A 9,772-nucleotide genomic window follows, 5' to 3' on the forward strand; every position below is an offset into this window, starting at 1 on the left:
CATCTCTCAAGGCAGTGGTACCCTGCATTTCACAGAAAGCCTCTCCCTGGAAGGCAGAGCTCCTTGGAATGGCACCACATTGGCCAGAAACTCTTGTTTCCTGCAGTGCAGCATCCAGCCAAGAAATAGTCTCTCCAGGACCAATTTTGCCAAGAACAATACAGAGAAGCATGCTGGCATTCACAAACTGAAGGTAGCCCAGAAACTGAGGTGCTCAGCTCACTCACAGTAGAGAAGGACAAACACACTTCACTTCTTTGTCTGGATTACCTACCACATACCTGAGAGATTTAGCAAGCCCATTACCAGTGAACAAAGACTAGCTCAAGAAATAAAGGTCCTTAAAAAAAAAAAAAAAAGCTCATTCTTAAGAGTTGGAGACTTAGGGAAAATCTGATTTTTTTTTTTTTTTAGAATGGTACCTCCCAACAATGCTGGACCAGATTCTGCCAGTGCCTATATTCTATTTTTGTGATTGAAGTTAAACACTAAGGACAAGGGTCTTCAGCCAGTCAAATAAAACTAAATAACTGACCTCAGTCTGGATTCAGCAGAATGCACAAAATTAGTAAAGCTAACCCGAAGTTGGTCTCACCAATCTTTCAAATGCCCCTGCATTTGAAGAGAGCAGGGCTGTGAACAGAGGTGACTATTATGGTTCCCTTCCTGGACCCCTATCTCTCAGCCTTTTTTTTTTTTTAATTTTATTTATTTATCTTTGTCTGTGTTGGGTCTTCATTCCTGCCGAAGGCTTTTCTCTAGTTGCAGAGAGCAGGGGGTACTTTCTAGTTGTGATGTGAGGGCTTCTCATTCCGGTCGCTTCTCTTGTTGTGGAGCATGGGACTCCAGGCACCCAGGCTCAGTAGTTGCGGGTCCTGGGCCCTAGGGCACAGGTTCAGTAGTTCTGGTGCATGGGCTTAGTTGCCATGCAGCACGCGGAATCTTCCGGGACCAGGAGTTGAACCTGTGTCTCCTGCATCGGCACATGGCTTCTGTACCACTGAGCCACCAAGAAAGCTCCTCCCACAGCCTTTTTAACAAGGAAAGGACACGCATGCAAAAGCTACAAGAGGTTTAAATATTGACAGACACTGTTATAATATTACTTCTTTCAACTTCATGGCAGGAAATCTTGGTCAGAATTTTCTAAATTCCCTGCCATATTCCTCAGGAACCTCCTACCTGCCTAACATTCTCACAAACTAATTAATCCCCTCACCTCTTCTGGCTAGTATAACTCCTTACGATAAAGAAAGGGACCAAACTCTAAAAAGGATCACTTTATTTCAGAGTATTTACATATTGTAATTTATAAATATTCCCTAATAAGTTTTTTTGTACACTGTACTAATAATTTAGTTTATGAAACTATTAATAACTAAGTTAATACAATTTCGTATGTGCATGCATGCTATCTTGTCAGATTCCTTGTGACCCCATGGACTGTAGCCTGGCAGGCTACTCTGTCCATGGAACACCCCAGTATTGGGTTGCCATTTTCTTCTCTAGGGGATCTTCCTGACCCAGGAATCGAACCTGGGTCTCTCGCATCTCTTGCATTAGCAGGCAGATTCTTTACCATTACACCACCTGGGAAGCCATGCAATTTCATAAGAGACCAATTTATTTTCTGGACTTATTTTTACAATTATACTTCCACATACAAGGTGGAGTTTCGTAAGTCAAACTTGAAGTTATTTTATAGCAAAGATTGACTTGAAGAAGAAGAAGACTGGCAAATACCCTGGAAAAAATAATGTTAGAAATTGAAATCACAAGGCCATCAACAGAGGCAGAGTAAAATTAAGAAAGATGAGCAAGGAGAAAATATCTAAATACCTTTTAAATGAGATTTGAAAAGGAGATGGAGGAGCAATGAGGTGTAAAGATAAGACAAAGGCAAACTTTCAGATTTCCAGATAAACAAGCAGACATCATTCACACCCAGTGAGCTACGAGACATGGAGAGACCATCAAGCCTCACCAGGAGCAATGCTCCCACCTCGCACGTTAATTATAAAAGGAAGTCTAGTCCTTGTCTGCCATATAGCTAGTTAGATTTCTAGTTTTCCGTCTCACTGCTCTAAGGAATCATTTATGTTGGCTCAAGCCACCAGAGACTAATGGATATTCCCCACTCCATAAACCAGCAGCCACATTCATGTGTTTCTATGGAGAGGCTGGGGAAGGGGCCATGTACGTAAGGTTTTCTACATAACCAAAACTATCGTTCACCTCACCAACAACACCAATGCTAAGACACGCCCATGGGTAAATCCAGGGGACTCACACACTTCTAAAGTGTTGCTGCTTGCCTTAATAACTTAGGCAAATACCAGTTCTAGTGATGAGTACAAAGTCTCACTAATCAGGAAACAGAAACTCCAACTTGCACTGAGCCTAAACCATGGTAACAGAAGAGAAGTCTTGACATTCAGGTGTGCTAAGGTTCCGAGTACAAAGAAGCATGCCTAGCTACCCAGTACCCAGATCTGATTAGAGAATTGAATAAACATTGCTTCTGGCCCTTTCTTTCTCTGAAACATACCAACTTTGACCACTTTAGTTTACATCAGTACACCCATCAAGGAAGACTTATTATTACCTAAACTTTATCTTATAAAGATTTAAAGCACCAAAGAAATAGAGGGGAAAAAGCAAAACAACTAGTTTTTCTTATGTTTAAAAAAGGCAAAAAGAATAATGAAATCATTAATAACTTTTTTTTTGACTGACTAAAAATTTTAATCACTGATTAAAGCTAAATATATCAGGTTTAACCCACGATATCAGGCCCTCAGTGGCATTATCTTTTACTCAATTGAGGAAAACAGTCTTTTTCTTTAAAGAAAAAGGTAGAAAGCCAAATAGTACAAGTATGAATTAAATTCCAAGCCCCATGAAATTAGCTTCAGAATAAAGTGAATTGTCAATTATTCTAGCTTTATTCTAATTAAGTTCAAATATCTATGCTTGGCTTTTTTGTATGTATATTTGCTTTTTGTGTGTGTGTTCTTTTATAGTTGCTGTCTACTGAGTTCAACAAAACCAAAGATGATGCTGGCTGGAAATTTTGGTCTGTAGCTGAGAACTCAGATGTCAGCCTTATCAAATGTGTTTGGCAATACAGCCAGAGTCCAACTGTCATGACCATTCTTATACACTCAGGCTACTCCTGTGGTATTTTCCAATTCAGGAATAGAAAATTCACCTCAGGCGAAAGCATTTAACTCATGTACTATGGAGCAAACCCAAGTGCTTCCTAAAAATAATATCAAACTAGACTATTCCTATACCTGAATCAATATGGAGAAAGTTGGACCTTTCAGAACAAGGATTCTCTGCAATTCATGGATAATCATTCACCCAGAATTGTGGAGAAATCACTATTGGTCTTGGGTAGAAGTGAAAGATGACGTTAATTTTTCTTTCATAAAATCCTTTGTAAACAAGAATACTCATAATTTTTAAAAGACAAAATACCTCCTTTGTATTTTTTCTTTAATACAATAAATGACAATTTCATCTTTATCTTCTCTCTAGTCATTAAAGAAAACTATCAGATGGAAACCATGAGAATAAAAGCTCTATCATCAGTGAAAAACAGCAGTCTAGCAGACACTGGAGGAAACAGAAGGGGTTTGGAACTCTAAAAGCTCTGTCCTCAGAGAACTGTCACCATTTGATCTGGAAACTCATTGAAAAACTTTATTCTCAGGCTTATCTTTCTTTAACATGACTCAGAACTCACTCTGTGGAAACAACCCTATTTATAGAATATTTGTGAAAATAATCAGTGGCAACTGTTTAACATTGCTGCTGCTTGAGGCAGCATCACCAACTGTGACTAACAAGGAGATGACCAAAAAATTTAAAAGGAGAAACTTGGGGGTGACAAGTCCATACAAGCTTTGAAAACTCTGAATATTTCTGGCAAGCAAGAAAGCCATGTGTCTAAGCAAGGCTGTGTGTACACCGAGGGCTGTGAACATGTCCAGAAAATATCTAAGATGGCCATGATTTTGCATCCTTGGTTGACCATGACACTCTGTCCAAGCAGAAAGTGAAGGATAAGGCAGACTTAAAAATAACTTGCCATAGCACTGAAAGTGTGCCCCACCACACACACACACACACATTAGGAAAGAGTTATAAACTACGTTGTAAATTATAATGTATAAAGATGTAATTTTTATGACAATAACTATACACCAGAGAAGAGAGTGATACTGGAACAAATGTGTTATAAACTATAAAAATTAGTTTGGTATTACTATAACAGGATTATTTTAAGTTAAGATGTTAATTATAATCCCCAGGACAGCCACTACTAAAATAACTCAAAAACACATACTGAAAAGACAGAAATGTAATTAAAATGGCATGCTAGGAAATGTCTACTTAACATAAAAGAAAGCAGTATTATAGCAGTAGAGGAACAAAGAAGCAATAATATATACAGAAAACAAATAGGAAAATGGTAGATATCAATCTTACCTTATCAGTAGTTACATTAAATATAAATGGACTCTAATCAGGGCAGGGATTGGCAGAATGGCAAAAATAGTCTGTCACTCTTTCCACTGTTTCCCCATCTATTTGCCAGCTTTCTTTATAGTCCAACTCTCACATCCATACATGACCACTGGAAAAAAACAAAGCTTTGGCTAGACGGACCTTTGTTGGCAAAGTAATGTCTCTGCTTTTTAATATGCTGTCTAGGTTGGTCATAACTTTTCTTCCAAGGAGCAAGAGTCTTTTAATTTCATGGCTGCAGTCACCATCTGCAGTGATTTTGGAACCCCAAAAAATAAAGTCTGTCACTATTTCCACTGTTTCCCCATCTATTTGCTATGAAGTGATGGGACCAGATGCCATGATCTTCGTTTTCTGAATGTTGAGTTTTAAGCCAGCTTTTTCACTCTCCTCTTTAACTTTCATCAAGAGGCTCTTCAGTTTTTCTTCACTTTCTGCCATAAGGGTGGTGTCATCTGCATATTCTCCCAGCAATCTTGATTCCAGCTTATGCTTCATATAGTCCAGCATTTTTCATGATATACTCTGTATATAAGTTAAATAAGCAGGGTGACAATATACAGCCTTAACATACTGCTTTCCCAATTTGGAACCAGTCTGTTGTTCTATGTCCAGTTTTAACTGTTGCTTCTTGACCTGCATATAGATTTTTCAGGAGGCAGGTCAGGTGGTCTGGTATTCCCATCTCTTGAAGAACTTTCCACAGTTTGCTGTGATCTACACAGTCAAATGCTTTGGCATAGTCAATAAAGCTGAAGTAGATATTTTTCTGGAACTCTCTTGCTTTTTCAATGATCTGATAGATGTTGACAAGTTGACCTCTGGTTCCTCTGCCTTTTCTAAATCCAGCTTGAACATCTGGAAGTTCACGGTTCATGTACTGTTGAAGCCTGGCTTGGAGAATTTTGAGTATTACTTTACTAGCGTGTGAGATAAGTGCAATTGTGTGATAGTCTGAGCATTCTTTGGGATTGCCTTTCTTTGGGATTGGAATGAAAACCGACCCTTTCCAGTCCTGTGGCCACTGCTGAGTTTTTCAAATTTGCTGGCATACTGAGTGCAGCACTTTCACAGCATCATCTTTTAGGATTTGAAATAGCTCAACTGGAATCCCACCACCTTCACTAGTTTTGTTCGTAGTGATGCTTCCTAAGCCCCATTTGACGTCACATTCCAGGATCTCTGGCTCTAGGTAAGTGATCACACTATCGTGATTATCTGGATCATGAAGATCTTTTTTGTATAGTTCTTCTGTGTATTCTTGCCACCTCTTCTTAATATCTTCTGCTTCTGTTAGGTCCCTACCATTTCTGTCCTTTATTGTACCCATTCTGTTATGGCAGCAACAGAAAACTAATAGATTATGATGATGAGAGTGGGGTGCTGATATAACAAATACCTAAAAATGTGGAAGTAACTTTTCCAATACTTACTTTTACTTATTTATTTATTTGGTTACACTGGGTCTTTAGTGTGGCATGCGAGATCTAGTTCCCTGACCAGGGATTGAACCTGGACCCCCTGTATTAGGAACACAATGTCTTAACTGCTGGGTCACCAAGTAAGTCCCCTAGAAGTAACTTTTGAATTGAGCAGTGGAGGCAGAGACTGGAAAACTTTTAAGAAGCATGACTGGAAAAGCCTAGATTGCCTTGAACAAACTGTTAGCAGAAATAAGGATATTAACAACTCTGCTAGCAATGGCTCAGAAGGAAGTGAGGAAGCATGTTAGATAAAACATACGTTGCCTTAGAAAATTTCTAAATGATTGTTAACAGACCTCTAGAATGAGGGGAAAACTGTCAAATGGAAAAAAAAAAAAAAAACACAGGACTTGATGGTTTGAGAAATCCTCAGCCTTTCCAGTTGCCAAAGACACTGAAATTTAAAGTATTCACTGTCAAGAGAGAAAAAACTGAGTGTGTGGCTGTATAAACTTTTGCTAATACCTCAGATCAATCATAAGGTCAGAATACTTAGTCACATATCACAGAAAAGGTTCTTGAAAAGAGTAAGTGGGTACCTCATAAGTCCCTCAGCCATCTCTGCAGAGGCCAAGAATAAAGACAGTATCACCTAAGAAATATCTTACAAGGGCCTCTTGGATAATGGACTGAATCCCCATCATATACACAGAAGACCACCATGTTCTTAAAGACTTTAAATACCAGCAGAAACACTACTGGGCTTCCCAGGTGGCTCAGGGGTAAAAATCTGCCTGCCAATGCAGGAGACGTGGGTTTGATCCGTGGGTTGGGATGATCCCCTGGAGGAGGGCATGGCAACCCACTCCAGTGTTCTTGCCTGGGAAATCCCACGGACGGAGGAGCCTGGAGGGCTACAGTTCATGGGGTCACAAGGAGTCAGACACGATTGAGCACACACACACATTCTCAACAGAGACCTTAACTAAGCTATTAGCACCTTAGCCCAAGATATAGGTTCTGCACGATGGATCCTGGCGCCAATGAATTTTGTAGCTATTCCTGAACAATTAGGGTTTGTGCAAAGTTGATGTACTGAGAGCCTGGAATTGAGAAACAGAATTCTGCCCATCATTAAGGGTTAAACCACTATTTGAAAACTGACAAGACATTTAGTATTAATGTCATCGCAGAGGGAGACTGCAAGCCCTTTATACTAAGTCTATTCTCATGGACTCTGGTTAGCCGGCTTCTTTAAAAGCTGTCTTTCGTATCCAAACGCTGTCCCACCCGTCAGTTACAGTCACTTGCTGGCTCAGTCACAAGACCTCCCTGTCATCTCTGGACAGGATTCTGACAGCATCCAGAGCATCATTTCTGTCACTAACACTTATTTCTTTTCAACCTACATAAGATTATATTAATTTAACCAGGCCAGAGACCTTCTTTTTCTGTTAAGATCAACCTGGAGGCCAGACCTGTCCTCACCCGGCAGTTTTTCTGCAGGGCTTATACCCAGGACTCTCCCTTCCGCTCCCTCTCGTCAGAGACTCTGCTCGCGGTGGCCACGCTCAGGAACACAAAAATATTTGCCTCAGTTGACATTCCATTGATTCTGGAGGTAAATTACTCTGGAGGTGTGCTTCTGCTAAATTACAACTGGCACATTCAGGTCGATTATCCCTTCTGTCTAACCTGACATATTTCTCTTGGGCAGTAAGGTCTACCACCTCTCTCTCAGGACATTCACTTCCCAGAGAATAACTCAGCCAGGTGACTGCCTGGGCGGCCCAGGTATGGGAGCATTCCATCTGCCTCCTCAGAGAACCCCACACGCTTTACAACTCATACAACACTGAAGGTGGATCACGGTTATTTCCCACACGTTGGCTACTACAGGAATTTTCATTGATTTATGGAGAAATGACATGATCTGTGTTAAGTGTTTGCTGGTGATATTTAAGCTCAGTTAGCCAACCTCTGTAGAAAACCATGTAAAAACTGACTGGACTTGAGACCCATTCTAAATGAGAAATAAGAGAAAGTTCTCCAGATGGGTATGTAGAGTGAGTTGGTGGGTGCATGTTCAGTCATGTCCAACTCTATGCGACCCCCTGGACTGTAGCCTACCAGACTCTTCTGTCCATGGGATATTCCAGGCAAGAATACTGGAGTGGGTTGCCATTCTCCAAGGAAATTTCCTGACCCAGGGATGAAACCCGTGTCTCCTGCATGTCCTATATTGGCAGGCAGATTCTTTACCAGTGAGTCACCTGGGAAGCCAGTTGCTGGATGGCAAAGCCTTAATTTGCTAAAGGAATTTCACGTTAACATGTTAAGATGGGAGGAACTTGGAAGGTGATGAAGCAGAGAAAAAAACCTAAATTGATGTTAAATATATTGTGTTTGAGGTGTGTGAGGTAACTGGAAGTGAGAATTGGGAACTGAAACATGAAAGAGAGGGAGAGGTTGAGGAAACTGATTCGAGAATGATCATCAGAGAGACTGGAGTGGTTGAGATTCATAGGAAAAAAAAAGAGAAACCAAGGAAAGAGAAAGCTAATCAGTAAAACATATTCTCATGCTTCTTTTCCCCCTTTCAGAGCACAAGTCTGTTCATGGAAGGGTGAGTAATCGTTGTGACTGAAGCGTAGAATGAATGAGAGACATAGAGGAGACTGAAGGGCAGACACTTCAGTCAAAGAAATCATCTTCTCAGATTCTTTAGCTCCCACTAAAATTGTCTGTATCACCAATGCCCCTATAAACTTATTCTATCCACACTGGACAACAAAGTCCAGTAATCTACTAGTCAAATCTAGAGAATGAAATCTAATCTCCGTTTAGCTTTTGGTTTATCCATGGCTAAATAATAAAAATCCAATTTATATACTTTTCATGTAAGAGCTTAGAAAAGCTCACACAGGATTTAGTACATCAGTACTGATATGTTCAATCATAATCATTATATTTCCCATGATAACAAAATTTACATTGCAAATTTTAACTCTCACTTTAAAGTTACTCAATTCTATTCAACACTAGCCTCATGGAACTTCATTTCAATCTGTTGCTGACCAACTATTCTGCAGATTTTTAGAATATACTAGTCTCCATCCTTAGACTATATCTGAAAATCTATACTTGTACTGCACAATGAAAACCACAGATAATTTATTTAGTCTCCACTCCATCTCTCTGGACATTCAAGTATCTCCTACAAAAGCTTCTTTACCAAGCCCTACATCCATCTGGCAGAGTCTCACTGAAAAGTGCTATTGCATGTATCTGCCTGCTTTTGTTAACATGAGTATAAGAGAACAAAGGTGAATAAAATGCAGGTGTTTATTAATCAACTGCTTTTCTGTGCTCTGCCCCACTGCCTCCTCGACCTTCTCCTGGAGTCCTAGGACACAGTAACAGATACAATCCATGTCACGTAGGCCAACAGACTCACAAATAAATTTATGATTCTAAGCTGTGATAAAGGCTATGGGTGAAAATTAAAGAGTTTGATGAACATTTTGAGAGGATAACATTTTGATTAGGGAGCCAGGGAAAGTATCACTGAAGAAGCTATCTAAGCCCAAAAGGTAATATATAATATCACTTACATGTAGAATCTAGAAAATGGTACAGATGAACTCATAAGCAAAGCAGAATCAGAGATACAGATATAGAGAACAAATGTATGGACACCAAAGGGAGAAGGGGAAGTGGGATGAATTGGGAGATTGGGGCTGACACATATACACAACTGACACTATGTATAAAATAGATAACTTACCTACTACTGTTAATACAGGGAATTC

Source organism: Cervus canadensis, chromosome 12 (genome assembly GCF_019320065.1).
Source record: "Cervus canadensis isolate Bull #8, Minnesota chromosome 12, ASM1932006v1, whole genome shotgun sequence".
Lineage (NCBI taxonomy): Eukaryota > Metazoa > Chordata > Mammalia > Artiodactyla > Cervidae > Cervus > Cervus canadensis.